At 45.4% G+C, this 27,572-nt stretch overlaps 1 long non-coding RNA gene across 6 annotated transcripts; it reads left to right on the top strand.

Annotated features, from left to right (window-relative positions):
• Positions 1-10,088: 10,088 nt before the first annotated feature.
• LOC120699063 lies at positions 10,089-16,505 on the top strand. 6 transcript variants are annotated; one of them, XR_005685192.1, is made up of 8 exons: positions 10,089-10,712; positions 11,347-11,450; positions 11,541-13,751; positions 13,900-13,975; positions 14,050-14,326; positions 14,867-15,111; positions 15,827-15,909; positions 16,028-16,505. It is a non-coding gene; the product is annotated as an uncharacterized LOC120699063 (long non-coding RNA). The 6 variants fall into 6 exon arrangements; XR_005685191.1 differs by having other exon boundaries at positions 10,090-10,712; positions 14,093-14,326; XR_005685193.1 differs by having other exon boundaries at positions 10,097-10,712; positions 11,541-11,611; positions 13,377-13,975; positions 14,093-14,326.
• Positions 16,506-27,572: the final 11,067 nt, after the last annotated feature.

The following is a 27,572-nucleotide window of genomic DNA, read 5'->3' on the forward strand; positions in this document are numbered from 1 at the left end:
TAAGCTATCGGGTTGCAGCATTGTTGCATCGTGGTGCATGTTTTATAATTAAATTCATAATTAACTTGCTAAATGATTATTTCAACTAGTGTTTCTAATTAAAAGAAAATTAGAGCTCTACACCGGTTTTCATAATTAATGTTATGTTCGATTAAATGCCAACTTAAATGTCTTTTCATATAACTGGTTAAGTTCAACCACGAATCATTACTTTTTACGCTAGATGTTCTCACATGTATTTTATCTGCTAGTTAAATAGTTAATTGGTTTAATGTATACTGAAATTTTAATAAATAAAATATGATCTAAGTTTACCTTCGTGTTTACAAATATGAATTAAATTGAGGTAATTCTAATATATTTTTTCTTGTGTTTTTTATAATTAAAATAAATCTAGCCTATAGTTTTCTTTTCGGTTACAATATAAATCTTTCGATAGTTGTATATTTTCAACCGTAGCTCTGTTTTAAGCGTTTCTTGCGCTCTTGCGATCGTAGCTTCAAGGCTTGTCCTTTAGTGCGCTCTTTTGTGTTTTTGTTTTGCTTGATGCTCTGTTCTTAGTTGTACTTGTTTGTTTGTTGTATGTTTGTCCCGATGCTTGTTGTGAGTAGAAGGAACACAGTTCAAGAACTGTGAAATGAAGAGTTGTAAGAACAAGAGCTGAAGACTCTGAGCAGTTATTATTTGGATTTAAGGCAAGTATATTTCTTGATCATGGTTTGTCCCAATAACATTTATTTTACGCTTGCATGCATTAATTTGATGAGCACCTATTATCATTATTGATTATCCCTGTCCTTGAATAGCCGGGTTACTTTTACAAAATATTTTGAGTAGTTTGCTTAGCTACTGAACAGTGATTATGAGTGGTTTACATCAATGATTCTTCAGACATGATACTATACTTGATACATTTTTGAAATAATATGATGAATTGATAAACTTGATTAAAATCAACAATGTAGCGACCACCCAGAAAATAGTCCAACCACAAGGACTATATGGCTCTGGTCTTGGCTGATTGATTAGATGTCTCTAACTTGTTAGTAGCTTACTGAAAGGCGCATGAGGGGGGCCTGTGATGAGGGGTTCGCTGCCTGCCAAGGGTGCATTTTGTTTGTTTTTGGTCAAGCCTTGGGGGAGGTTCACTCACGCAGTTGCTGAGACTTTAGTGGGCTAGTACTAGTTAGGGAGTCTTTGTAAAGGCCTAGTAGTGAATCACTGCCACTCACCAAAGTAAATATTTAAGGGCCTTGCAAACCCAGGCACAAAGGGAGACACGACTTATGGTGAAAGTGTACAACCTCTATAGAGTGCAAACTGATATATCTACTCGGACCCTCGCATATCTACTTAATTGGAATCTAAACTTTAATGGAGGTATTTAATGTTCTGAATTAATTATTTATTCAGACATATATTTTCTTTTTATAAATGTGAGATGGTTTCATATATTGTTTAGTAAATAGATGCTAATGTTCAACCGTTAATTAAAATGCTTACCGCTTTATTCAGTCAGCCTATATCCTTGTTTTAAGCCTTGTATGTCATTTATTTTCTTAATATACTTCCTGAGTACGACATGTGCTCACCCTTACTATAACCACACAGCTCAGAGGAGAAAGTTGCAATGAAACTTGTTAAAGATATTGCTGAGTTCTATGCGTACGCAATCCCCGGTCGATAGCCTGTGAAGTGTGGAGCCTTCGTTTCCAGGAGAAGTTGTACATCTCTGATAGTCATTTAATGTTTTAAGTCTCTTTTATATGATATATTGTTACTCATTATTCCATTATGAGGTCACTATATATATGAAATTTGATCCTGACATTCATATAGTTATGCATTCAGTTTTGTTTTAAAAATTAGATATGACAGACCGCTCCGTCCGGCGATCGCCTGCTCCAGGCATCTCTGTCCGGTCGTGTGCATGCCCGGCCCGCAACGACCAGCTCAAGCAACTGCAGGGGTGTGGGCTGGCTGTGCCAGCCGACAGCACCGAGCCTCTCCGCCTGCCGCACCCTGCGCCGAGCCGCTCCGGCAGGTGCCTGAGCGGGGTACCTCCGTTGTGCCAGCCGACGGCACCGAGCCTCTCCGCCTGCCGCACCCTGCGCCGAGCCGCTCCGGCAGGTGCCTGAGCGGGGTACCTCCGTCCGGCCGCACATAGGCCCGGCCCAACAGCAACGAAGGTGTGAACACAGCGAATGAATAACGTCACACATGATATTTCTATATGTGTAAGCAAGTCCACGTCGTCTCGAATTTCGGTGGCCGCTTGATTTCACATCCACGGCGTTCATATACCTAGCTGATTCCTCGTGTTTTCTAGTACCCAGATGGCCTTTTCAGTTTTTGTCATCGCCGCCTTCAACTCCCTCCAATTCACAACGCTGCCCCCCGCCATTTCCTCTTTGTTCGTGAGCTCCCTTTCCCATTGTTACTTTCAAGAAGCTTCATACTGCCTAGTTTGAAAGATCTCGCTGCATCCTCACGGTATTCCACTGGGTCGCCACTCGCCACTACCCCGCCCCACCCCCGCACTGCCGCCCCTCCGTCCTGCACCAAGGTGGAGCTCGGCCACGGCTCTTGGCGGCGCGGAGGCCGGAGGCCAGCCTCCACCGGCGGGAGGAGCTCGCCCACGGCTCCCGGCGGCACGCCGGGCGGAGCTCGGACCTGACCGGTCCCCTCCCCCCTCCCCCCGGCCATTACTCCAGGCGGCGCGGCAGAAGGACGAGCTCGGTGGCTGCAGCAGCCTGATCCGCAGCCCTCCTCCTTCTGGCCGCGTCGTGCTCCTCCGGCCGCGGTTCCTGCTCTGACCGGCCCTCTCCGGCGGCCGATCAGGAGCACGAGCTCCACGGCCTCCCTCGTCTGGGCTCAAGCTCGGTCGGCCTCGAGCTCCGTGGGGTCTCGGCGGCGACGGCGGGCTCAGCCGGCCTCCCTCCTCCGTCTTCCTCACTTCGCTCGGCGGCTCCCACTGGGCGTGCCTCCCTGCCGCGCCACCTCGCCGCGCTTCCCTGCTGCGCCCCAGCCGTACGTCCTTGTGCACCTCCTCGCCGCGTCTCTCGCGGCCGCACGGCGAGCGTGCGGTCGCCGCGCCACGCCGTTCTGTAGCAGTTTCGTGGCGGTGCGCGTGGCGCTTGAGTGGGCGCCGGCCACACTACTGCTCCTCCAACTACGGCTCTCCACATCCCGCTCCATGCTCCTCCGACTCCTGGCCATGGGTCTGTCATGCACCAGATCCGGCCGCCACGGACCCACATCCTGCGGCACGGGCGCACGGTCAGGCAGTTTGGTGTGGAAGCCCCCCACGGTGGTGATGGAGCTTGGAGACCATGGCCACGGCAGCCAAGGGCGTGCGACACAGGGAGCGGGCGATGAGCAAACAGCTGGAAGGGCGTCGCGGCGAGCGAGACTGCCGGAACTGCTCCTGTGACCGCGGCCGCATCTCCCCTCATCATCCGCCCGCGACGCCTACAGCGCCTGTGTCCAGGTTCTCGGTCTCCATTCAAGTTCTGCATCGTGGAGACGACGAGGCCAGGAATAGGTCCACGCATAACATCAGCTTCTGATTACTGGTAACCTCTTCTCTTTTGGTCCTCTGCTCTTATGATACCCGATTCAGATTCTGTGTTCTGATTTTTTTGAGTTGGCCCAAATGATAGCAATTAGTGACTGTATATTTTGTGTGTTTGTCTGACCAGTTAAAGAGGTGTAACCAATTTTGCGAGTAGAGTGCAAACTGTCTCTGTGATTATGCTTCTGATTCTTGACAATGTAGGTTCACCAAGAACATGAACATGGACCCTTGGAAAAACAAGCTTGTGTGAAGGATATGTGCAATAATTAAAAATGTGTTAACCAATGTCGAAAAACCTCCTGCATATTGTGCATAAGTTACTTCTATCAACCCTAAATTTTTTTATCTAAACTTCAAATAGTAATAAGTAACTCTGTTAGTCTAACCATGTCATTTCCTAAACAACATTCCTTCAACAGGTCAATAGCAGATCCTATGAGAACCCAAAAGTAGCAAGACCAACTGAACCTCCACTAACCGGCCATCAAACAAGCTACGGTACGTGCACAGTCATTCCTTTACCATGAAATGAATATTGTTTCCCCTCCTAACTTTATATTTCCTATTAGATAAAAAAAATTAATTAGGAAACACTTAACGGCCAACTACAACCTCCCTTTGTTGCTATTGAATGTCCCATCAATTCATGCTGCTTTAAGATGTCTACAAACTTCACTTTTCATAGACTTTACTAAACAACTCCTGCTTTAATACTTATTACTGCATGCATTAGTCTGATGGCTAAAACAAATTCCACAGAATACTGATCGAGAATTTAAAAAAAATAAAGAGACAAAGAACCATAATACAGTCTTCCATTTCTACGAATAATTTAAAGTATACAGCACTGAAAGTATACAGCACTGATAAAACAATTATTCAGTTTCCCTTTTGCAGCAACATTTTTATCTGTCTATAAATGTATATATGTAATTTGTCTTAACAAGGGGCTTTCCTATAACTATATCTACAATTTTTCTTATAGTGTACAATTCTTGTGAGGTTTACAATTAGTTATATACATACATATTGTCCATTACTAACTACGGTGCTCCTCAATGGCTGACAGGTTGGCTTTCCCTAATCTCTCCTCCTCTATTGTTGCCTTTTAGAATTTTACCACTGTTTAGATAGAAGTTTTTATGCTCCCTGTGGATATTTGATTTATCATTGCGCCAACTCATGAAAGGAATCCTCATGCTATTACTTTTTCTCCTGAACAAACTAATTAACTTGGTCTATTAGGTCCTTACATTTCCTGTCACTAAACAGTATGTATATCTCTTGCAGGTCATTTCGACATCGTTTAAATATTTTCTCTATTTTGAATAGTGATATTTGCACCTGTTTCAATGATCCTGAGTTATCCATGTCTTGAAGGCATATGATACAGTGACAGTAAGCTGAGTATAGGTTACATTAATATCTAGATAAAAAATGTGGTTCCTATCTATTCTAGGCAATAATATTGAATGGTATGTTTTAATTAAATACTCAAAATACAGAGTAAACATGCTACCGATCGAGTAGATGGCAGCAACATTGCTTTGCCTGTGAGATAATCGTTCAATATTAATTATAATGCAACAATGGTACTTTTACCTCTTATGTCCACAGATCACCTATTTTTCCTCCTGATCTTGCAAGTGCCAGCTTACCGTTGCCTTGAGAATGGTAGCTTTGTTGTTCTACAAGCTTACACTGATAAGGATGTAAGAAAGACAATGCCTGATGCCTGTTGTTGATAATCTAAGTTTGCTATAATGTGCTTTCTCTAATGTTCCTGCTGTCTATTTTATATTACAGAAGGATGAATGTTCTGCACTCTAAGTTGGGCTCTAGATCATGTTAATGGCTCACCGCTGCCGGTAGCAGCATCAAACAATAGGATCATTCGGTCCATCAATTATGCTAATGATAAGTTAACTAATGTATATTACCTCTAGATTTGTCTTTGTTTCCAAGTCAAACTTTCGTGAAGCTTCATTTCCATAAATGAATACTTCAGTTGGTTATCTGACAGATGACACTTTATGGACGATTTGCCATATAGAAGTTCATTTGAATTTGTTTTGATTAAAGCACGGTTCAGTTTATATCTATTAACCATTACCAAACTGTACCTTTTTTACTGCAAAATATTCCAGTTTTACATATACATATACTTCTACATGTGCTGTGGTCAAAACATGCACAACCTGACATACCTATCTTGGTGTCATCTAGATAGTCAGACATTGGACATGCCAATATATGATATCTTATCATCCAAGTGAGAATTAACACTGTTTTCTCATCTTTTACCTCTTTCTATTTATGGATTTATTCAAAGCTTTGTTGGACATGGTGACTGGAAAAATGAAGCAAGAATGCAAGATTTCAAGCATTTAAGCCTTTACTCATCGTTTTTGCAAGCAACTTAGGCTCTAAGCGGCTCGGAGGCCGCGTTCGCGATTTTCCCTCGCGTAGTTCATTTATCCGCGTTTTGCGTTGTGGGCGGCCGGTGAACGCTCGTTAGTCGCCAGGCGTTTGGCGGGTTTTTTTTTTCGCTTTTCTTGCTCATTCGCGACGCAGTCGCGGTCCCAAACAAGGCCTTAGCCTATTCTAAGGTTGAATGTACTTTGCCTATAATTGTTCTTTCACATTCCACTGAATAGGATGAAGAAGATCTACAGAAACATCATCAGACAGTCTGCTGATTGGGTTTTTTAAAGTGTCAATTCTAATATATCTCACTTTCCTTTTCTGAATTTGGATTCTTCAAATAGCACCAATTTGCAGTTTCAGAGGTTGCAGTCCGCGGAGTGATGATTCCTACTAGAAATTTACACGTCCTATGCATCAGATCGCAAGTGTCTGGTTCATGCTTGGACCATGAATTCTGATACTTTTAGTCCTGTCATAATTACAGTTTGATCATATGAACATTTGTATATTGATCTGTTGATGCTTTCCCAGCAGGAACTTTTCATTATTTTCATGATTCAACCTTCCTTCATCCTGCAGAAGCTGAAAGTTTTTTAAGTTATTTTGTAGTTTCCCCTCGTGCGATGCATCATCTTGTTATCATTAATTGTTTCTTCCTACATACCTATCCGAACATTTGTAATATTTGTGCTATGTAGTAGTACTTGCTATTTTAGCTGCCGTCATATCAGTGAACTGGCAAATTAGTTATCCTATTTCGATGTTTCCTTACTTTAGTTGAACAGCCATATGCTTTAATTCCTAATGCAAATCATCTGCGCGTTAAATGTCCCTATTTCTATATTGCACATTCATATTGCTCAATCACTTAAAAGCTTTTATTATTATTTAATGCACAAATCAAACCAGTTGATACAATTAAAGCAAGATCGCAAAGTGAATCACCTTTCACGTACCCGCGCGCGCTATACACTAGTTCTACATAACATTCGCGGCGGGCTCGGCGGCCGCGCAGCCTGGCTACGCAGGCAGGAAATCCGCGGCCCGTCCCATCTTCATCTCGCGGTTCGCGTTGCATAGTCAGAGCCTTCCTTACGGTTGCTTATCCTGGTGCCAAACTGCCAATTCCTTCGTCTGGTTCTTTACCCAACGCGTGCGTGCATAGCCTGCTGTAGAAGGCCATCGACGAGCACGACGCGGCCGCCGTGTCGCGGAGTCTGTAGGAGTACGAGGCCGCGGCCAAGCTCTTCCACTGCAGCGACACCGGGCCATGATAGATCGATTTTTTGCAAGAAACCTGTTGGTTTATTATATTTGTATTCGTTGCTGCTTGCTTTGTCATTCCAATCATCAATCGATTGTACTAATATACTCTTGCATCTTGCTATATGCACCACTGGATTTGACAGTCAAGAATAAAAAAATCTAGTATATTTGATTCTCACGCACCTTTTGTTGTTTCCTAGCTAGCTGCTCATCCATACAGTATATAGTATTGTGTGTGATTAAGCAAAGCGATCAATCCGGGGTGCTTATTCTCACTGCATCATCTCAATCTAACATTGTTGGATCCCCTCCATTAATCCATTTACTCTATTCACCGTGCCCATCCCCTCTGCACTTGCCTTTGCTGTTGCAGATCAACGTTCTCGCCTCGCACATTTTCCGCTTGGTATGGGAGCCTTGCACCAGCTAATAGGTGATGTTAGCATCACAGCTCACCGGCAGGGTTATGCTGTATTACAGAGGCAAAGCTTGCTGGCTAGGATGGCTCCCCAGAGAAGGCGGGGCTACGCTACGGCAGTGCAGCTCACGAACGGGGACAACACGTCTCAGTGACGAGGCATGCGAATATGCGATGCAGCATCTGCCACCATTCCGGCATAGGTCTGCACACCCGTTGCTTACAAGTGACTCGTCCTGTCATCTATGGGGATGCACACCATGTGTTTGATGATTTTCTTATGAGATGTGGCCTTGTGCCATGCCATGGAGCCACACAATATGTTTGATGGTTTGCCTCTGCAATACTAGCCAAATATGGATCCTCAGGTTTATGCAAAAATAAGAATGAAATTGACTACAAATGCAGCTGACAATGAGTCCTACTTGATGAAGAGACATTCAGTCCTACTTGATGAAGAGACATTCAGGCTACATGTCTTGCCTAAGGTAACAATGATAGCTCGAGAACAAGAATTTTATTTATGAAGCAGTAACTTTAGCAATATGAAAGTACCTCCGACATAATATTTCTATATATGTGGATTGAAAGTATCCAACTTACTAAAGCACCAAAGCGAATTTCGCTAGATCCACGCCAAAAGAACTTCCCGCTGAGGAGCACAGTATTCTGCACTCACAAATTTGTACCCAACAATTCATGCATATCAGGATCTACGGCTCACAGCGGTCCCTGCCAGCCCTCAATGTGATCCGACGGCCTTGAAGCCTGCCCGCGTGTTGTTCCGGACCCGAAATTTCAATCGACTATGGCTGACTCGCATCTCACGTCCGCCCTCACCCCACGCGAGCCCCTCCACCCCGTCTCGCCGACAGCAACCTCCTACCGCAGGGCTAGGGCGCGCTAGGCCGGGCCGAGCCAACGGCAGGTGCCCTTCGTCTCAAAATTGGGAAAATTGGTCTCATAGCATTGAAAGATCACGACTTCCGTAAAATACCACCGAAATCATTCGGCCCCGTGACATACCACCGAAAGCTGCAAACGTTACCTCAAATTAGCATTCCGTCACATTTTCCACTAACTCGTCGTCACTCCGTCATTCTTCCTCCTTTTCCACGTCCAACAGCCTTCTTCCTCCTTTCGCTAGTGCTTCGAGAGCCTCGTCGCGAAGCTATCAAAAAAAAAAAAAACCTCCTCGTGAGCGCGGCCGCCTCCCGCTCCTCCCTGGCTTCCCCCGCTACTCTTCCTTCCCATCTCCTCCCTCGTTTCCCCAGCCGCTCCTCCCCTACTGCGGGGCTGCCGTGGCGCTCGGGGACGCGGTGGCGCTCGCGGTTGAGCCCGAGCCATCTGCGTCGCCGCCACTCACTGGGTATCGAAATTAGGTGCTGGGAAGACCAATTACTAACTGAGAGAATCGAGATCTTCATCTTCAGCAGTGCACCACTGCTGGACCACGCCACACGCGCCGCTGCGCACCAGATCACGCGCCTACGTCTATACGCCTGTGCGCCAGCCGCCGGCCCCTACCTGCCCGCCGCCGCTGGCCCCCCTGCGCGCCCCCGACTAATCCCCGGCGAGCCGCCACACCTAGCAGCCATCGCGCGCTTCTCACTCCCCGCACGCACTCGCCGCTGCACCTCGCCTGTGCATCGCCAGGACCCCGCGCCGCCGTGGGACCGCCTGTGCGTTGCTTGAAACCCTCCCGCCGTGCCGCCGCAGGGAATCGCCGGTGAAGCACGCGCCGTCGTCGGCCCCCGCGCGCTGCCGGAGCCCTCGGCACGTTTCGTGCTCGCCGATCGCCGCGCTCTGCAAGCTCGTGGCTCGCACTCGCCATACTCGATTCGTGGCCGCCGGACATGCTCAGCCGTGACAGCGTCGCGACCCTACGTTCCACCACGCGCCTGCTCCTCGCCGGACGCCTGATCCCACCACAAGGAGCCGCTGTCCCACCCGCCGCTGGACCCGGCCTGCGCGCGCGCTGGAGCCCGCGTGCGCCTGCGCGCGCCGTTGCTGAATTAGGTGATGGGGAGAGAAATTACAGAGAGAGAGAGGGGAATTTGGCACAACGATGAACTCACTGGCTGTGAAAATTAGGAGCCGCTGTCCATCCGCCGCTTGCTTCCCATCGAAATCTGGTTGCCGCGGCGCATTGCCGCTTGCTTGGCCCCGCTGGCTCGGTCTCGCTTTTCTCGCCGCAGTGCTAGCGAAAGGAGGAAGAAGGCTGTTGGGCGTGGCAAAGAAGGAAGAAGGACATCGTGATCGTGACGGAATGCTAATTTGAGGTAATGTTTGTAGCTTTCGGTGGTAGTTTACGGAGCCGAACGATTTTGATGGTATTTTACGGAAGTGGTCATTTTTCAATGCTATGAGACGAATTTTCCCCTCAAAATTTCGGAGAGCCGCCGCCGCGCCGACCGCTTCCGCCAGCTCCGCCTCAGCCTGGCCCAGCCGCCGATCTCAGCGTCCGGCCACGCCGTCGTCCGCCGCGTCCCCCGCCGCGCCTCAGCTCCTCCGCGGCCGGCGTCCAGTGCGGGCCGGCGTGCCGCGCGCCATGCACGGCCGGCGTCCAGGGCGCCCGGCCTGCCGCGTGCCGCGGCCGGCTTGGGCAGTCAGGGGTGGGCCAAGCGGGCCCTCCGGCGTGGGCGGGAGCCGTGCGCCTCGCCCTGTGTGCGGTGCCCGGCGCCGCCGCCGTATGCTGCCGCCGTTGGCGCACGGCCTTGCCGGGAGCCGTGCGCCGAGCCGCGCGTGCGGTTCCCTGCGCCGCCGCCGTGAGGTGCCGCCGTGGCCCTCCGGACTGGCGGGAGCCCTGCGCGGCCGGCCTGACCTCCCGCCGTAAGAAACCTTCGGCGTTCGCCGTGCGGCGAGCCGTGCGGCTTGCGGCCTGGGCATCCGGCGTGCTCGGAGGGCCTCCGCCTCCCGACGGAGACGGCGGGGAGGACGCTCGAGTAGCTCCCGTCCAGGGTCGTCGCTGTCGTGCCGCGCGGGAAGGGCGAGGACGAGTTCGGCGAGGAGGCGTGGACCAAGGTCTGACGCTTACTCCTATCGTTTCTCGTTGTGAGTTGTGACCATGTGCGAGCTTCTCGAGCAGTGGAGCATTGCGTGCAGACCTTATGAAAGCTGAATTGGTCCCTGTGCGGGGCATGCTTAGGCAATATACTTTGTTTTGGCATTAGGATTTAAGATTGCAGATTGTGGCTCCAGTTTTTGGCATTAGGAATTTAGGATTTAATAGTGCAGATTTTGGCTCCAATTCTAAATCACATACAACTTAACACCATTTTACAGCCAGGTAACGACATGTAGGCGTTGATGAATTGTGAATTGTATGCCTGGTATATTTGCATAAGAGAAATGTGACAGTTACATCATGTGGTACTATAATAGTCTTCCTATGGACTTGTTACCTTCGTCAAGTGTGTAGTTCTTACAAAACTAGCGTGTGTTGCACCTCCCTTCAGTTAGACATGCGCAAGCTTTGAGAAGTAGGTATAAGTAAGAAAGATGTGTATGTTTCCTGTGTTATGTTGTGGTTTCTCTCTAATCCAATCAGACCTACATTATTTTTGACAATAAGTATGTAATACTCATACTAAATGCTTGTCTGGTCAAACTTTCATTTTCGTGTTCTGAATCATTGATTGAATGTTCTTGTTGCCAGGATAAATCTATATCAGGATTTATATCCTAGGCTCTCTGTGCAGCTGATGAGGCTTTGAAGGTGCAAATTGGTTGCCTTCAGAAGATGAGAAGAAAGAAAAAATGGTATCATTTTCTCATTTTCTTTTGTGGAAACACATTTTTCTTTTATATATGTATTTATGAGCTGTTGGGATCTGATTGGAGCTGTATCAGGGAGTCTCTATTGGTGGAGGCATTGGAAGCATCTCAAACATTTTAGATGCATCACAAATGACATTGAAAATGTCTGTATCCTTACTCCTGCATTTATCTTTTCTGGTTGCAAATTTTATTTTAGTAGCTATTCATATGTGATGGTGATGTCGATGTGATGGTGGCTGGTGGAACAGAGTCCACTATCGATGCTTTGTCTATATGTGGATTTGAAAATAGTAGTTTGTATACTTTTGTGACTGAAAAATGGCTTGAATGCTTCAGTAACGTAATTAGGTGCAACTGTTAAGTGTGAGGATTGTAGAAAGCCATAGAGAATCCACTTTTATGTTCAGAAATAAACATGACGAATAAATAGCCTATGCAGATACTAAATTTTGCATTTTAGTACCAGTCGGTGTTACTTCGAAATGAATGCATCTCCGACTCAGTCACAAGTGATGCATATGTGAGATGGTAAGGAAACAACATGTGAAGCCGGAGGTCATGGGTTCGAATCCTCATGATCGCGCACGCGCATCTACGCATGAAAATTTTGTGTAACTTGGGACTTGGGACGATGCGCGTGTGTAGGCCTCCAAGGGGTTTGTCAATTTTTTTTTTGGGCTCAAAACCATTTAGTACCGGTGCGTGTGACGTCCCATTTAGTACCGGAAAACCGGTACCGGTCGGGCGCCCGGTACTAAATAGGGGTTTCCGACCGGTACTAATAGCCTTTTTCTCTGGCTGTGACCGAACAAGCCCTAATATACACTAGGCCGGAAACAATTTGGCGTGGCGGCCAAATCGTATCTGTGCTGGCGGGTGGGAGGCCCGCCAGCACTCGTGTGCCAGCACAAATGCTGGCGGGCCGCCAGCAGAGTTTGCATCTGTACTGGCAGACTATTTAACACGCCCGCCAGCACAAATTGCCATCTGTGCTGATGGGTGGCTTAACTAACCCGCCAGCACAAATACAAAAAAGAAAAAGAAAGAAGCCCGCTGAGCACATCACGGGCCCGGCGAGCCCATCCGCCATCGGCGTAGGTGTCCGCACGCCCGCCGCGCGCACGGGCGCCGGATTTGGCATTGGGAGCAGCCGCGCCCGCCGCTGTGCACGCAGCTGCTGCCCGGGCGCCGCTGCTGGATCTAGCCTCACCGCCAAGGCCTCGCCCGAGCCTCTACTCGGCCTCGCCTGCGTGCCGTCCCGGCCTCGTCCGGGCTGCCGACCACCGGATCCAGGCCTGCACCGCCGCTCGACTTCGCCCACGCGCCGTCCCGGCCTCGTCCGGGCTGCCGACCGCCGGATCCGAGCCAGCGTCGCCGCTCAACCTTGCCCGCGCGCTGTCCCGGCCTCGTTCGGGCCGCCGACCGCCAGATCCGGGCCCGCATCGCCACTCCGCCTCGCCCACGAGCCGTCCCGGTCTCGGCCGCGCCGCCGACTGCCGGATCCCGGCTGTGCCGCTGCCTCGCCCTCACCTGCGCGCCGCCGCCTCGTCCTCACCCGCGCGCCGCCATTCGCGCGCGGGGAGGGAGAAACGGGAGGGGAGGGGAGCCGCGCCGGCGTCCAGCTTCTTGGGCGCAGGGGAAGCGTGCGAAGGGGCGTGGCGGCGGTGGAGGCAGTGGGGGGGGGGGAGAATGAGACTGAGATGAAATCTCAAACCCTAATAGTATATATATATTAGTAAACCCTGGGTATTCAGTAGTGGAACCCCCCAACCCGACCATCACGCCGAGCTGAGCTCAACCCACCGCCCCGTGGCCGGTTTTCTGTCCGGCCGGTTCCTCCAAACGGTTTTCTTTTTGGTTCCCAGTTCCCAGATCGTGGCCACGATCTCACGACACGGTGTCCTGCAGGGATCCTAATCTTCCCCCTCGCTCCGCTCCGGTGCCGCGGTGCCGCCCTGCGCCTCCCGCTCCGGTGCCGCCCTGCGCTGCCCGCTCCCGGTGATGCCGCTCCGATCCTCCCATCGCCGATACGGTGAATGGCGCCTCCCGCACGCCAGCTACTGGCCAGGCCCTGCGCATCCTCACATTCAAGGCTTCCCCGCGTCAGATCGGGATTGTGGGTGGTGGTTTCTTCGATTTCGTCGCCAGGATAGAGTGCCCTTCGTTCGATCGGCTACCTCATGCGCGATGGGGGCGAGGATGCAAAGGCGACGGAGACCTGCAGCAGCTCAGCTTCCTCACGGTCTCCTCAAGCTTGCAATTTCTTCGAAGGTTTTATCCTCGGTATGCATAGTGCCATTACCTCCCCTCCACTCGATTCCCACGGTTTTGCTTTATTTCCCACGGATGTGTGGATTTGTTTAGGTAGTAAGCTCTTAGTAATCCCCATGACCAAAAGGGACATGGATATCTTCTTGATTCGTCATCGTAGGATGGCCCAGAGAGACTTGGCGCGGCGGCGGAGCGTTCCACAGCCACCCACCCGTCTGCTGGTGAGGTCTTCCCAGGTACTGCAGGCTTCCTCCACGCTTGTCCGCCGTTCTAGTCCCTACTTCTCCATCCCAATGCTGATTATCTTTAGTGGTTCTTCTTTGTCCCCAAATTTTTGTTCGTCTGGTCCTCAGATTGAAGATTGGTGCTTCAAGCAGTCAATTCTCTTGTTTCTGCTGCCGGCATCAGTGGCTGCTACACGACACAACCGACGGCTTTGTTTGGTGGGCAAGCTGACTTCCTCCCTATGATGTTGATGATACGGATCAAGCGACGGCCAGTGCATTAGTCTACTTAGATGCCGGTGCCATGTTTTGTGCAAGAACAAGAACAACAACCTCGAACCCATACTGGACAAAGCACGAGAGGTTCATATTCCCTGTTTTTACTTTTCATATTCCTTAACTTGATGTTGTGCGCATTTAGTTAGTACCAGGTCCTAGTTTCCTGGTTCATTAAGATTGGTAGTGATTATAAGGTGCTTCACATACATATTCAGGATTGCTAATCATTTTATATAATTTTCAATTAGCATGCATACAGAAAATATGTTGCTGGAGGCAGACGAACTGTAGGGCAGTATATGCATTTTAGATGAATCTCACATGGATAAAAACATACCCTTCATTTCCTGAACTAGCTGTAGAAACATTGGAATTTATCTTTTTTTAACAAGGTTATGTGCAGTTCTGAGCTCTTTATTAGGCTTGTCTGAGAATTGTTCTTAGTTTTGATAGTCTTCTGGCAACGGGAACTGCGACTAGGCTCCTCAGCACAGCTATTATCTTCTTGTAATGAGTTTGTTCTGATTACTTGCAGTGGTGATTGTTCACTAATTACTACTTTCTCCTGCTTTGTTGTTTGAATTTAATACAAGATTTGAGATGATTTGATTTCTTTGCTCTCAGTTTACCTCTCACTTGCGTGCATTGTGAGGACACAAGGAGCTGATGGGCAAGCTGGTTCATACCAGCTTTCAGCTTGAGCTCCAATGTTGTCTCCATGAACATCATGGAGACCATTGCCAGAGTCTTTGTCGAGCCATTGATGTTCATCAGTTGGGGGTAGGGGAGGTCCACACCATAATCTTTTGTGGCATCTCCTCTATCCAGCTTCTCATGGACCATGGCGAGCTTGGCCATCGGAATCAGAGGTTATTACTAACTGATTAAAACTAGATGTTCAGTGATTCTGCAAGTCAAACAACCTAGATGTGCACTTATGTTTTCTTAGACCTGTATACATCCTAGCTAGTCCAATTGCAATGCTCTGATGAAGTCTCTCAGTTATGTAAAATTTTTGTGTAAGAGTAATGTAAAAAATTATAAGTGTTCTAAGTGTAGAAGTATCAGATGCTTCTTGTCTTGCCTAGTATTTTGGCAAACATTAGGTTTATTTTTTATCAGCAATAATTTGGAAACTTCTAATTTCTCTTTTACCTGCACCTTGGTGCCCAGTTCAAATTGTTCAGATCATGCTAGCTTACTGAAACTAGTTAGGTTAGGTTCCTGCCTGCAGCTTTGATATATCTACGTAGTAACTCATATTACATATTTAAGAATCCCGATTGTTACACTTTAAATGGTTTTCTTAGGATACTTTGCAGGTGAGATGGCATCCAATACTCTATATTGCTTTGTTTAATTTGGATGGTATTACTGTTAATATTGAGTCCATCTATGTTAATATTGAGTCCATCTATACAGTGTCAGCATGATTGCACTGATGGAATGGTGATGCTAGACTAACATGGTTTATGGAATCTGAAAATGAATGAAATAAGTGATCTATAAAATAAAAACATCAACTAGTAATATGCTTTGATTCCTAACCATCTGATTTTTTTCACATTTTATTTTGATATCCAGGATGGATTCTGGTACGAGGTCAGTGCATATGATGCCTATCAATCCGAGGAGAACAAGGTGGTTTAGGAGTCCCAGATGACTGGGTACACAAGCAACGACTAGCTTTGTTTTTGTGTCCAAAATTTAGTACATGAGCATTATCAAGTATTTTTGTCTTATCATAAGTCTATTAGCTAGTATTAATTTTCCTGAATTGATCAGGGCTATCCGGAGGATGGAGGAGGTTCTGCAGCAGGTAATTCTGGTATCCAAGTCGATTGGGGAAACCGAATTAGAAGCAAAACTTGAGGAGGCAGTCAGCAAGATCAAGAGGCGCATAGTATCCACTGCATCTTTGTAATTGTAACATGTATTGACGGTGTCATAATTTCGTAAGAGCTCCCAAGAGCATAGAGAAATTAAGTCTCTCTTAGCTATTTCGCTCCAAGTGTTGTTGGCCTGATGGAGATGTCTGGTGGAAACATGGAACAGTGATGTGGCAGGCAAAGTTTTGTTAGTGTTGTTAACCTTGTACGTAGGGATGAAAACAGATCGGATACGGACGGCTATCACTGATATCGTATTTGTTTTCATATTTGTGTTCGAATACGGTGTCTGATACGGATAGTGTTAGTTTTTGTTGAATAAGATTGTAATAAATATCGACATTATAAAAATGTAACTTTTGAGCATTCGGATACGGATTGGTTATGGATAGTGGATACTCGGAATCGGATTCGGACGGATAAAAATTCTTCCAGACCGGATTGAATTCGAATACGGTCGGAAAATATCCGTACCATTTACATCCCTACTTGTACGGCATGTTTGGAATACAATATGTACGAATTTTGTTGGAACCTTTACAGTTGTACTAGAAATTCTGAACAACCATAGGAATCGATGTATCTTGTACAAGTAAATTAGTTAGGAATATTCCATGTGATCCTATATGCGGCCCTTTGTCTCTGTATTATTGTGTCTGCAATCTACTATTATCAATTAAGAAGGCTAGCTACTAGTACTCACTACCGGAAAAGTTAGTACTAGAGATAGCTAACCAGTGTGGATAGAAACAAATGCATGTTCCACTGGAAGCCGTCATCGCGGTTTTTTCAGTCCGAGGATGAGCTTGTCTGCAACTGACGGAGACATGCGCACCGGGGACAGGAAGGAAAACCGCTAGGGGAAGAAAAACCAATGTGAGGGAGAAAAAAACCGCGCACGTAGCGCCAGGCGCGAGCGATGGCAGTGTGTGGGCTCGAGGGTGGGTGGGCTCGGGTACTGAATAATATTTAGTACCCAGAGTACCCATTAGCGGATATATATATATATATATATATATATATATATATATATATATATATATATATATATATATATATATATATATGGAACCTGGAAATGGACCTTCTGGGCTCTTTTGGGCGTGATGATTTGTGCTGGCGGGTGGCTTAACGGCCCGCCAGCACAAATTTGCTAGTTTTTTCTGGCGGGCGTTTAAGAGGCCCGCCAGCACAGATACCCTTTGTGCTGGCGGGCACTAACCAAGTGGGTCCTCATAGTTTTGTGCTGGCGGGTTTCAACTACGCCCGCCAGCACGGTAAAAGGGTTGTGTCAGCGCAAATCGTTTCTGGCCTAGTGATATTTGTATTTAACTTTTCTAGTCACAAAGTGTCAAAGTGTTGTGGATATGAACACAGTCCATAAAGGGATGGTTGACCATTAATTTCTAGTATATACTTGAAACCAATTAAATCATGATATTATGAAAGCATTTTCCAATATGAATCTATACATTTTTTAGATGATGGGAAAAAACGTCCCGGCCTTGACCTCCTAGAGGCTACAGCCTACAACCCACTTATTACATCAAACTGCAGCACCTCCATCTGCAAACACACTCATAAAGTTTACAAAAGTAAATAGGAGACACCAACAAAGTTTTCATGGGAATTTATTAAGTAGCAATCCTATTGCTAAATCTCCATCCATGGTTGGCGAAAATTTGCATAGCCATTGTCTCCAGTGATCGGCATGCATCCTTCAACATGTTGGTATCATCATCACACTTTTGAAGCAGCGACCACATCCAAAACCAATGTGTGGCCCTGAACAATACCTGCATATAAGTTTTCATCGGAGAATTGTCAAAAACAATATCATTTCTACTCAACCATAGAGCCCAGCAAAGCGCATAAACTCCACATAATAATTGCGTTTTAGATTTACAATCAAAGCGAAATAGCCAATCATTATCGTTGGTGGTACCAAGCCAAAAGTGTACTGTACCACTCTCCAAAGGAATTTTGCAAAATGACAATCAAAGAAAAGGTGTTGGATAGTTTCATCATGTGAACAAAACACACATTTTTTTCTACCATGCCAATTAAGCTTAGCTAGATTGTCTTTAGTTAGCACAACTCCTCTATGCAAGTACCATAGGAAAATCTTAATCTTAAGGGGAATCCTTGTCTTCCACAAGGTCCTATTCTGCCTTACATGACCATTGCAAATTAAAGCACTATACATTGAATGGACAGAGAAAATTCCACTTTGGAGTAAACCCCATTTAAAGACATCTCCCCTATCATTCAATCTTACTTGAGCTATCCTTGCAACTAGGTTATACCATGATACCAAATTGTTTCCTACCAAACCACATCGAAAAAGAGATATTTGAAGGAATGGAATTGAAAACCGTTGCAATGAAAATATGCTTCTTTCTTGCAATGTTATACAGAGAAGGATACTGTTGACTAAGAGTGAAATTGCCCAGCCATTTATCCTCCCAAAACCTGATGTTCTCACTGTTGTTTAGTTGGAAACTACCTAAGTTCAGGAACTTGTCTTTAACCTTCATTAAGCCCAACCAAAACTGTGAGTCACCTGGTCTTTTTTGAACCTGCGCAATTGGTTTATCCTTTATGTATTTCCTCTTTAGAAGCTTTTGCCAAAGGCCATCATCATTGATCAGTGTAAACAACCACTTGCTTAGTAAACACTGGTTTTGAATGTCTAAGTTTTTTATGCCTAAGCCTCCTTGATCTTTTGGTTGACACAGAATGTTCCATTTAGCTAGTCTGTACTTCTTTTTGTGATTATCACTTTGCTAAAAGAAACGGGACCTGTAATACTCTAATTTCTCTAGAACTCCCCTTGGGACCTCAAAGAAAGAAAGCATAAACATCGCTAGGCTCGTTAAAACTGTGTTAATCAACACCAATCTGCCCCCCACAGATAGGTGTTTCCCTTTCCAACTACTTAATTTCTTCTCAAACCGTTGTTCAATAATGTTCCAATCCCCATTGCTTAATTTTCTGTGGTGCATCGGGATACCGAGGTATTTAAAAGGATAATTCCCTGATTGACAACCAAACAACTGTGAGTATTGAGCTTCACATTGTTATGCCTCTCCAAAGTAGAAGATTTCACTTTTATGGAAATTGACCTTGAGTCCAGACAATTGTTCGAAAGCACACATGAGTAGCTTTAGATTGATTGCTTTCTCTAGATCATGGTCCATAAAGAGTATAGTGTCATCCGCATATTGGAGTATCGACAAACCATCGTCAATCAGATGCGGGATGACACCTTTTATTTGTCCTTGCACCTTAGCTCTGTTTATAAGGATGGCCAACATGTCTGCCACTATGTTAAAAAGGATAGGAGACAACGGATCTCCCTGTCTCAATCCTTTCTTTGTTTGAAAATCTTGTCCTACTTGATCATTTATTTTAATGTCCACGTGTCCTCCTCTCATGAATGAATCCACCCATTGGCACCATTTATGAGAAAAGCCTTTCATTTCTAGAGTTTGTTTAACAAAAGACCATTTTACTTTGTCATATGCCTTTTCGAAGTCAATTTTAAATATGACTCCATTCTGCTTTGTCTTGTGCAACTCGTGGATGGTTTCATGCAAAATCACGACACCTTCCATGATGTTTCTACCAAGTAGAAAAGCTGTTTGTGTAGGACTAATAACTTTTTGTGCAACTGTGGTGATTCTGTTTGTAGCTACTTTTGTAAAGATTTTAAAGCTAACATTCAGCAAACATATAGGTATGTATTGCTAAATTCTACTAGCTTCTTTACATTTGGGCAACAAGATTATTGTGCCGAAGTTGAGGCTAAAAAGGGGAAGTGTACCATTGTGGAAATCCTCAAATAAAGCCATTAAATCATCCTTTATTGTACCCCAAAAGGCCTGATAGAATTCAGCAGGGAAACCATCCGGCCCAGGTGCTTTATTTTGCTCCATTTGAAAGATAGTTTTTCTCACTTCCTCTTCTGTAAATCGTTCAACAAAAGCTTCATTTTCTAGATCTGTCACTTGTGGGATATCATCCTTACGCGTCTCGTCCAGTCGAAAATTATTTTCTTTTGGAGGACCGAAAATTATGTCTCGTCCATATGAATCTATACATATTATTGTTTTCCTATGATGGGTCTAAAACGACATGACAACATTCTAGGTCAAACAAATTGGTCGAGTCTTTGTGAGTTTTTTTTTATCGAAAACGCGGGAGAGATAAGCTTCTTTGCATTAAGATAGAAGAAAACGATTCAAATTACACAATGCGCCACAACTTCATGGGCTGGCCCACCTTTGTTAGATATTACAAGATAAAAGCTTGGGCCTAGAAATGGAACTCAAAAATTAACTACTCACTAACTAAACAACCTGAACAACCTAGCTCTATCGCAGCTACCGTCTCAAGCAGCAGTAGAGATGGCTCTACGCCGGCCCGCTGCTGATCTTACCCTAGTGTTGGGGAATAGCTCCTTGATTGCCGAACGGTATTTCGGCTGAAGAGAGGCCTTGCACCCGGCATCATATGCCTTCTTGCCGTCGACCAACGCCGCAGAAGGTGCATCGGTATCCAAACCGAAGCGACACATTAGGAGACCCTCACCACGCTTGGCCACCGGCACATGTGATAGTTTCTGGCTTGCGATGCATCGACTACGAGGGGGCAATGCAATGGTTGCACCGGCCGCTTGGAGATCCGTGCGGGCATTAGCCTGGCCTGGTGTGCGAGCAGGAACCGTCGGGACCAGAGGGGTACGAACCGGCGCTTGAACTTCCTTGATGAATAACTCGAGCCTGATGGCAAAGTCAGGTTCATTTGTGTCGCCTGCCAGCTCCGGATGTGGGCCTGCAGTATCAGACACCTCCGGAGTCTACTGAGAGGGGTCCTCGGCTCTCGCGATGGGCGAGGCAAAGCGTACTGCTTCACCCGCCACCACTGCTGCAAACCGGCTGGGCCTGCATAGCTGCGCGTCAATCTCCAGCGTGCCCATTTCAGCCTCCGCATTCACTCCCACCGCAGGTGCGTCCATCTGGCGGATTCCGGTGCTGGCATGTGGGCCGGTAACAACAGGCTCCTGCACCTCTGGGGCAGCGTCTGGGGAGGGCGAAGGCTAGGAGTTTCCATGCGGCACACCAGCCGACGCACCTGCAATTATTCATTTATTTGTGAGTGGAGGGAGATTGGGAGAACATACTAATACTATATCCAGGTGCAATTATTTTTGCATGGTTGAACTTCGGAAAATAGTTCTCCATAACATGGTTAACACCGTGGTTGTTGCGATGGTGTGACAGGACATGATAAGGCAGCAATTCTGTTTTGCTGCTAGTGTGCTTGCAGCAGTGCTGTATGCGGTTTCTGGTTACAGCTTCACGGGTAAAAGTTCATTTCATATTGCAACCGAATTACAAAGAGCAGTATTTCTATTCATATTCATGCATGTTGCTTGTGGAAGTCATCAAATATGAACTTTAGTCGCAGTGCCATGTTTTTTTTAAAGAAAAATAATACTTCTCCATGGAGATCTGCTGTGCACTTTACCACGGAGACACACCATGGAGAAATCAGAGATGATGTAATTATATACTAAGCACATATAATAACATGAGAAAAAAGGCATAACAACCTTGTTCATCGTGATGGCGTCCACAATCCTCTCCTCCATAACTACTGGCAGCACCAATCTCCTTTCCGACTGCTTGGGTTGCAAGGAAATAGACTCTACATGAATACGAACTCAGGCCGTGTTTAGATGCTGTAAAGACAAAACGCAAAATTTTTGTAAATCGCTTGCATGGTGTACTAAATGTAGTCGAAAAATAAATCGCATTACACAAATGGACTGTAAATCGCGAGACGAAGCTAATGAGCCTAATTATGGAGTGATTAGACACTAAATTGTTACATTAATGCTACAGTAAACATGCTCCGACGATGGATTAATTATGCTCATTAAATTCGTCTCGTAGTTTACAGAAGAGATCTGTAACTAGTTTTGCGATTAGTCTACATTTAGTATTTCAAATGTTGAAGATTCTTTTGCAAAAACACAAAAACGCAAAATGCAAAATGAACTAAACAGACCCTCACAGACTCCATGAGCCATGGCTAATAAATCAAGCCCCATTATTGAGTCTTCTTTCGTAAGCCTGCGTCAAGCAACCAAAAAAACCTTTTAACATTTAATATCGTCCCTCCTTCCCTATCAGAAATTGCAATAACCCAGGTATGAACTAGTACCAGATAGTATACATCATAGCAATTTGCGTCATAGTGTTTGACCGTGCATCGTATTTGATCCATAGTAGTGAGTTAAACTATATAAAATCCATTGTTGCCTTTGACGAAGGATTATGCAGCACAAATCTAAAAGCTACCACATCCGTAGATCAAGGTGGATATCTATAACGCCACATAGAAGAATAAAAAGCGGGTGCGACACTATGTATACAATATATAGTAACCAACTAACCATTGAGCATCACACACTGGTTTTTTGTAATTTTAGGGGTTAGGTGGTGATGGTGATTGGTACCACTGGAGTCGCAGCGACTCCAGCATAGTCATGTGAAATTGTGAGAACTTCCTATCTATGATTCTTGTACGGGTTGCATGTTCGACAGTATATGGGGTTTCTTCACATGGCAATACTCTCTTCCAATGGCCAATTTGACGAGAAATGGGTGCAAAAAATGGTGAGGAGAAGTGGTGGCATCGAGTAGATGGAGGTGAGGGAGGAGGTTATATATGTACTATTTCACTTTCGGACCATGGCTAGGGCCGGCGGTGAAAAAAATTATCACCGCCGCAACAGCCCCTGGTTGTGATCAGCAATGAAAATAGTTTCCATTTTTACCGCCGGTCCGTGCCTCGGGCTGGTGGTGAAAATGCAGCCCCATCTTATCCGGCGAAAATGGGGGTGGAAAAATGGTCTTTGTAGCAGTGCTACTACTCAAGGTTGCAGGAGATCCACACTCAAAGTTTTAGATCACATTGAGCTTACAATTTTTGATATAAAGTTTATCTTTTGTCTGACTTTATTTGAAAAAGTTGATTTTTTTGTTGCAAGCGAGTGGACATGAATGAACCGTGAAAGGATCGGCAGCGCACTCTAGCCTAAGAGGGGGAGGTGGTGAATTAGGCAAGCTAAAAACTTAGACCTATGGTTCCAACTATTTGCACAATATTAAACTAAAACATGCTATCTAGATGTGCAACTATGGTTGTTCTAGTGTGAAACCCCTATCCCAAAAGAGTTTAGCAACCTATAGCCTTTCCTATCAAGAAACTACTCTATGAAAGTAAAGACACACAAATTGCTAGTATGAAATGCGGAAACATAAAGAGCGGGATAGGATAAACCAAACTCTCGACGCGGGTGTTTATCCCATGGTTCGGTTAGCCACAAAGGCACACCTAGTTGTGTAGCACTCAATAAGAGTATTGCTACTCGGCCACCAAGTCTCTTCCGTGAACACAATCACGGTCACCTTGGCCCGGGTTCCACTAAGGAGCTTCTCCACAAAGGATGGTGGTCTCCACGTCCCCCATACAATGTTGTCGTCGCCGTTCCACACCAAGTCGGAGGGTCAATGACGTTGCCGGCGAGCTTCATAGCTCCAAGGGGCCCGCGCACCATGCTTTACTTTTGGTTCACTAAAGAACCACAGCACAAAGGCTCAACGCCTTGCAATCTCACTCACTAAGAGCAAATCCTTTACACAACACTCTCAAAGTGTGCTAAGGGCTAATGATATGAACACTAAGCTCTTGGATGGCTTGGAGATGTTTTTGGGTATGTTTGTGACTTCCTTGAACTCCAGCAATCTTCAAATGGCCGGGGGAGCTCATATATATAGGCCACCAACTCGAACTAGCTGTTAGCCAGGTTTCTGCGTAGGCATCGGAACATCCTACCATAGGGCATCGGTTCTTCCGGTCACTCTGCGCTCTGAACTAGCTGTTGGCTTCTCTAACACGGCCGCAGCAATGTCAGGAACCATCGGTTGAACTGATGCTTAAGCGTCAGTTCTTCCAGTGACACTTGATCCACAGATAGCCGTTGCACCTTACTGACGTCATTGCACCGACACTTACACCGATGGGGCATCGGTTCATCTGGTGCTGAAGGCTTGGCTGCTGCACGCTTGACAATGTCTCTGGAACATAGTACATTGAATGCACCGATGCCTCTCTTGATACCGTCGGTTCATCCAGTGCTTCACTTCTTTCTTCACTTGATCTCCAGATGCGCTCAGTCTTGCACCAAAGCCAGGCCGTCGGATCTTCCGACAACCATCAGATGCACCAATGCTATAGGAATCGGTTCTTCCTATGCTACTGGTTTCAGTAGAACTCATCCAACTCAGCGTTTCTTTGAGTTCTTTCTTCGTGTTTTGCTTTGTATGGCCTTTTTACTTCATCCCTGGGATCTAGATATGTTCACTTAACAAAACCATTAGTCCCATTGATTGCGTTGTCATACGATCACCAAAATCACTCGAAATGGCATAAATGGTGCCTTGTTCGTTACAATCTCCCCCTTTTTGGTGATTAATGACAACACAATTAAAGCAAGCATAAAATTTACAAGAATTGACAAATTGAACCACTTACACTCGCTTGGATGTTTACCACCATCCAATGATGGCTTGGCCTCCCCCTAAAACCATGATTTCCCCCTTTGTTCCTCCCCCTATTTGCTACTTCTCTCTCATATGTTGACTTGATCCACTTGGCATGTCTCCCCCTTTGGAATATTTTTCCTTCTTGGGAACATCTCTCCCTTTTTGTTGGAAACATGCCTTGCTTTGATCCACATTTCTCCCCCTTTGGAATCAAATAACCTAAAAGGTCTTGCACCTAGAAGGTCTTGCTAAACAATATAGCTCAAGAGAAGATTAGTAGCATAGGGAGTTAGTTTTATGACTTATGATCCAATTGTATAATATCAATGAAGATACCAATTGAAAATTTACTATGGTGGATCACAAAATCACGAAACTAGCATGACATGAGCTAAGCTTTCCACAAGTGTGTACACATTATGATAATGTGAAAATCAAGTGTACAACTAAAAGATTGAACAAGAAAGCTTAGATCATATCATGCACGGAGGTAGCTCTAAAAAGATAAGAAATTGACAATTATACCAATTGAATGAGTTTAGAACCTTGCATACCTCCAGGGGTTTTTTTTGTTTACCTTGCATGTACCAAATTGAAAGTGACTTGCAACCAATTGAAAGTCTTTGAAAGAAGAGCACTTGGTACACCAAGGTTAAGCACATGTATGAGCACATAGCCTATGAACTTAGATATGAGCATTTAAGTTCGATAGAGCATGGCTCAATATGCATGAAAGCACAATTTATCTAATCACCCTTATAGAGTTGTTTGTTCACATTGATCGTGAGAAACATTCTCTTAGAGTGTTGACTCAACGTGAGACTACAAAAGATAAACTTGCAAACATATTAGTCTCAAAATCACAAACCATAGAGTGAACTCCCCCTAAATGTGTGCATTTAGTGTTTGAATCACCTAGCAAATGTATGCACATTGATTTTAACACAATTTGGGGAGTTTACCCTATAATTTGTGTTAATGGTACACATATGAAATACATACCTCATGAAGTCCATGTACCATGAAGGGTAATCTTGTGTAGCTTTCTACACACTTATCAAACCATGTAGGTTGCTCATGGGATAGAATCATGACACAAGCAACCCACCATATATAACACTAGGAGATGTAAAGCATGCAAACAACCTAGCAAAAGCAATGAAGCTACATGATGTTTTGAATTGAAAACTAGCTACCATTACCTTATGGGGGACTTGGGCAACAAATGTCTAAGTTGTGAGCTTAGCTTGTTTTGACTTGAACCTTCACTTAAACTTGTAAGCTAAGCCTCCAATCCCCCGAAGTCATTCTTGGGCTTCAAGTCTCCTTTGTAACCCATACCATTTGAGGCCCCTTCATATTGGTGATGATGTCCTTGGGCACCCAAATGGAGTGGTTCCAACTCCTTTCTTGCTTCCCAACCTTGTGAGCAACCACCTTGCCATTGGTTTTCTTCTTGATCACATAGGAGATGCTATTGCTTTTGTTCCTCCGGTTGGGCTTGGTGTAGATGAGAGAACTCTTGATTGTAAGCTTCTTCTTGTTCTTCTCATCCAGAAGCTTCTTCCTTGGTTGAGGACACTTGTTGGACTTGTTGCCTTCTTTGTGGCACTTTGAGCAAGTCACGGTCGACCCCTTCTCAAGCTTCGTCACCATGTTTTCACGGTTATCTTGAGAAGGTTGGACATTGCTCTTTATGCCTTTGCCCTTCAATCTATACAAGTCCTTCTTGAGCCTCTCCACTTCTTGATTGAGCTCATCATTCTCTTTGGCAATGAGATCATCACATGATTCTACAACAACATTCTCATTGCATTTCTCATTGTAAGGGTTAGAGCAAGATTCATCAATTAAATCAATGCAAGAAGTTGAAGCATCTATCCTAGAGATTGGAATTGCACAAGGGATAGTTTGCTTCATTTCCAAAGAGTCATTAGTGTCATTAATGCTCTCAAATTTTAATTTGAGCTCTTCATACTCCTTGCTAAGCAATTTGAATTTGCACATCAAATCTTCAAAATTTGTAGCAAGATAAGCATTTAGATCATTGAGAGCATTAAGGTTTTTAATTTCTTTTGATTGCTTCTTAATGACTTTTTGGTGCTCATGAACAAGGTCAAGAAGTTCATCAATCGAAGGAGAGTCGGAGTCATCATCACTTACATCGCTATCCATACCTTTGGCCATAAGGCAAGTGTTTGATGATGATCCGAAGTTGGTGCGGGTGGTGATTTTTTTGCTTGATTCATCGCTTGAGCTAGCACTTGATTCTTCACCACCACTAACCCATTCACCAAAAATGGCAAACGACTCATGCTTGGGCTTCTTCTCCTTCTTTTGTTGTTTTTTCTTCTTGAATCTTTTCTCAACCTTCATAAGTTGATGGTGAGGCCCATCTTTGAGGAAGACCATATACCCTATTGAGTTGATTTCTTGTAAGCATTTGTTCATCTTCTTGACTTGCATGTAGAGATTGGGGTCTATTGGCTCTTTTTCGTCATTTGAGGAGCTTTGGCATGCCTCCTCTTCTTCCTCTTCACTTGAGCTACCTTTGATGACCATCTTCTTCAACTTTTTGACTTGCTTACATGCAAATGCACTATGTGTTGGTGAAGAAGGTGGCGCTCTTGGCTTAATATCATGGCGTAGCTCATAGACGATCACCTTGTTTAGGACTTTGTTTGGTGTCATTGTGTTGAGATCTTTCTCATATAGAATTGTTGTCACCAAATCATAGTCCGGCCTTCGGAGTGAGTGAAGGATCTTGCGAATGAGTTCCAAATCTTCAATTTTCTTCACATCTAAAAAGTTAATCTCATTCAC

Source organism: Panicum virgatum, chromosome 3K, assembly GCF_016808335.1.
Source record: "Panicum virgatum strain AP13 chromosome 3K, P.virgatum_v5, whole genome shotgun sequence".
Taxonomy (NCBI): domain Eukaryota; kingdom Viridiplantae; phylum Streptophyta; class Magnoliopsida; order Poales; family Poaceae; genus Panicum; species Panicum virgatum.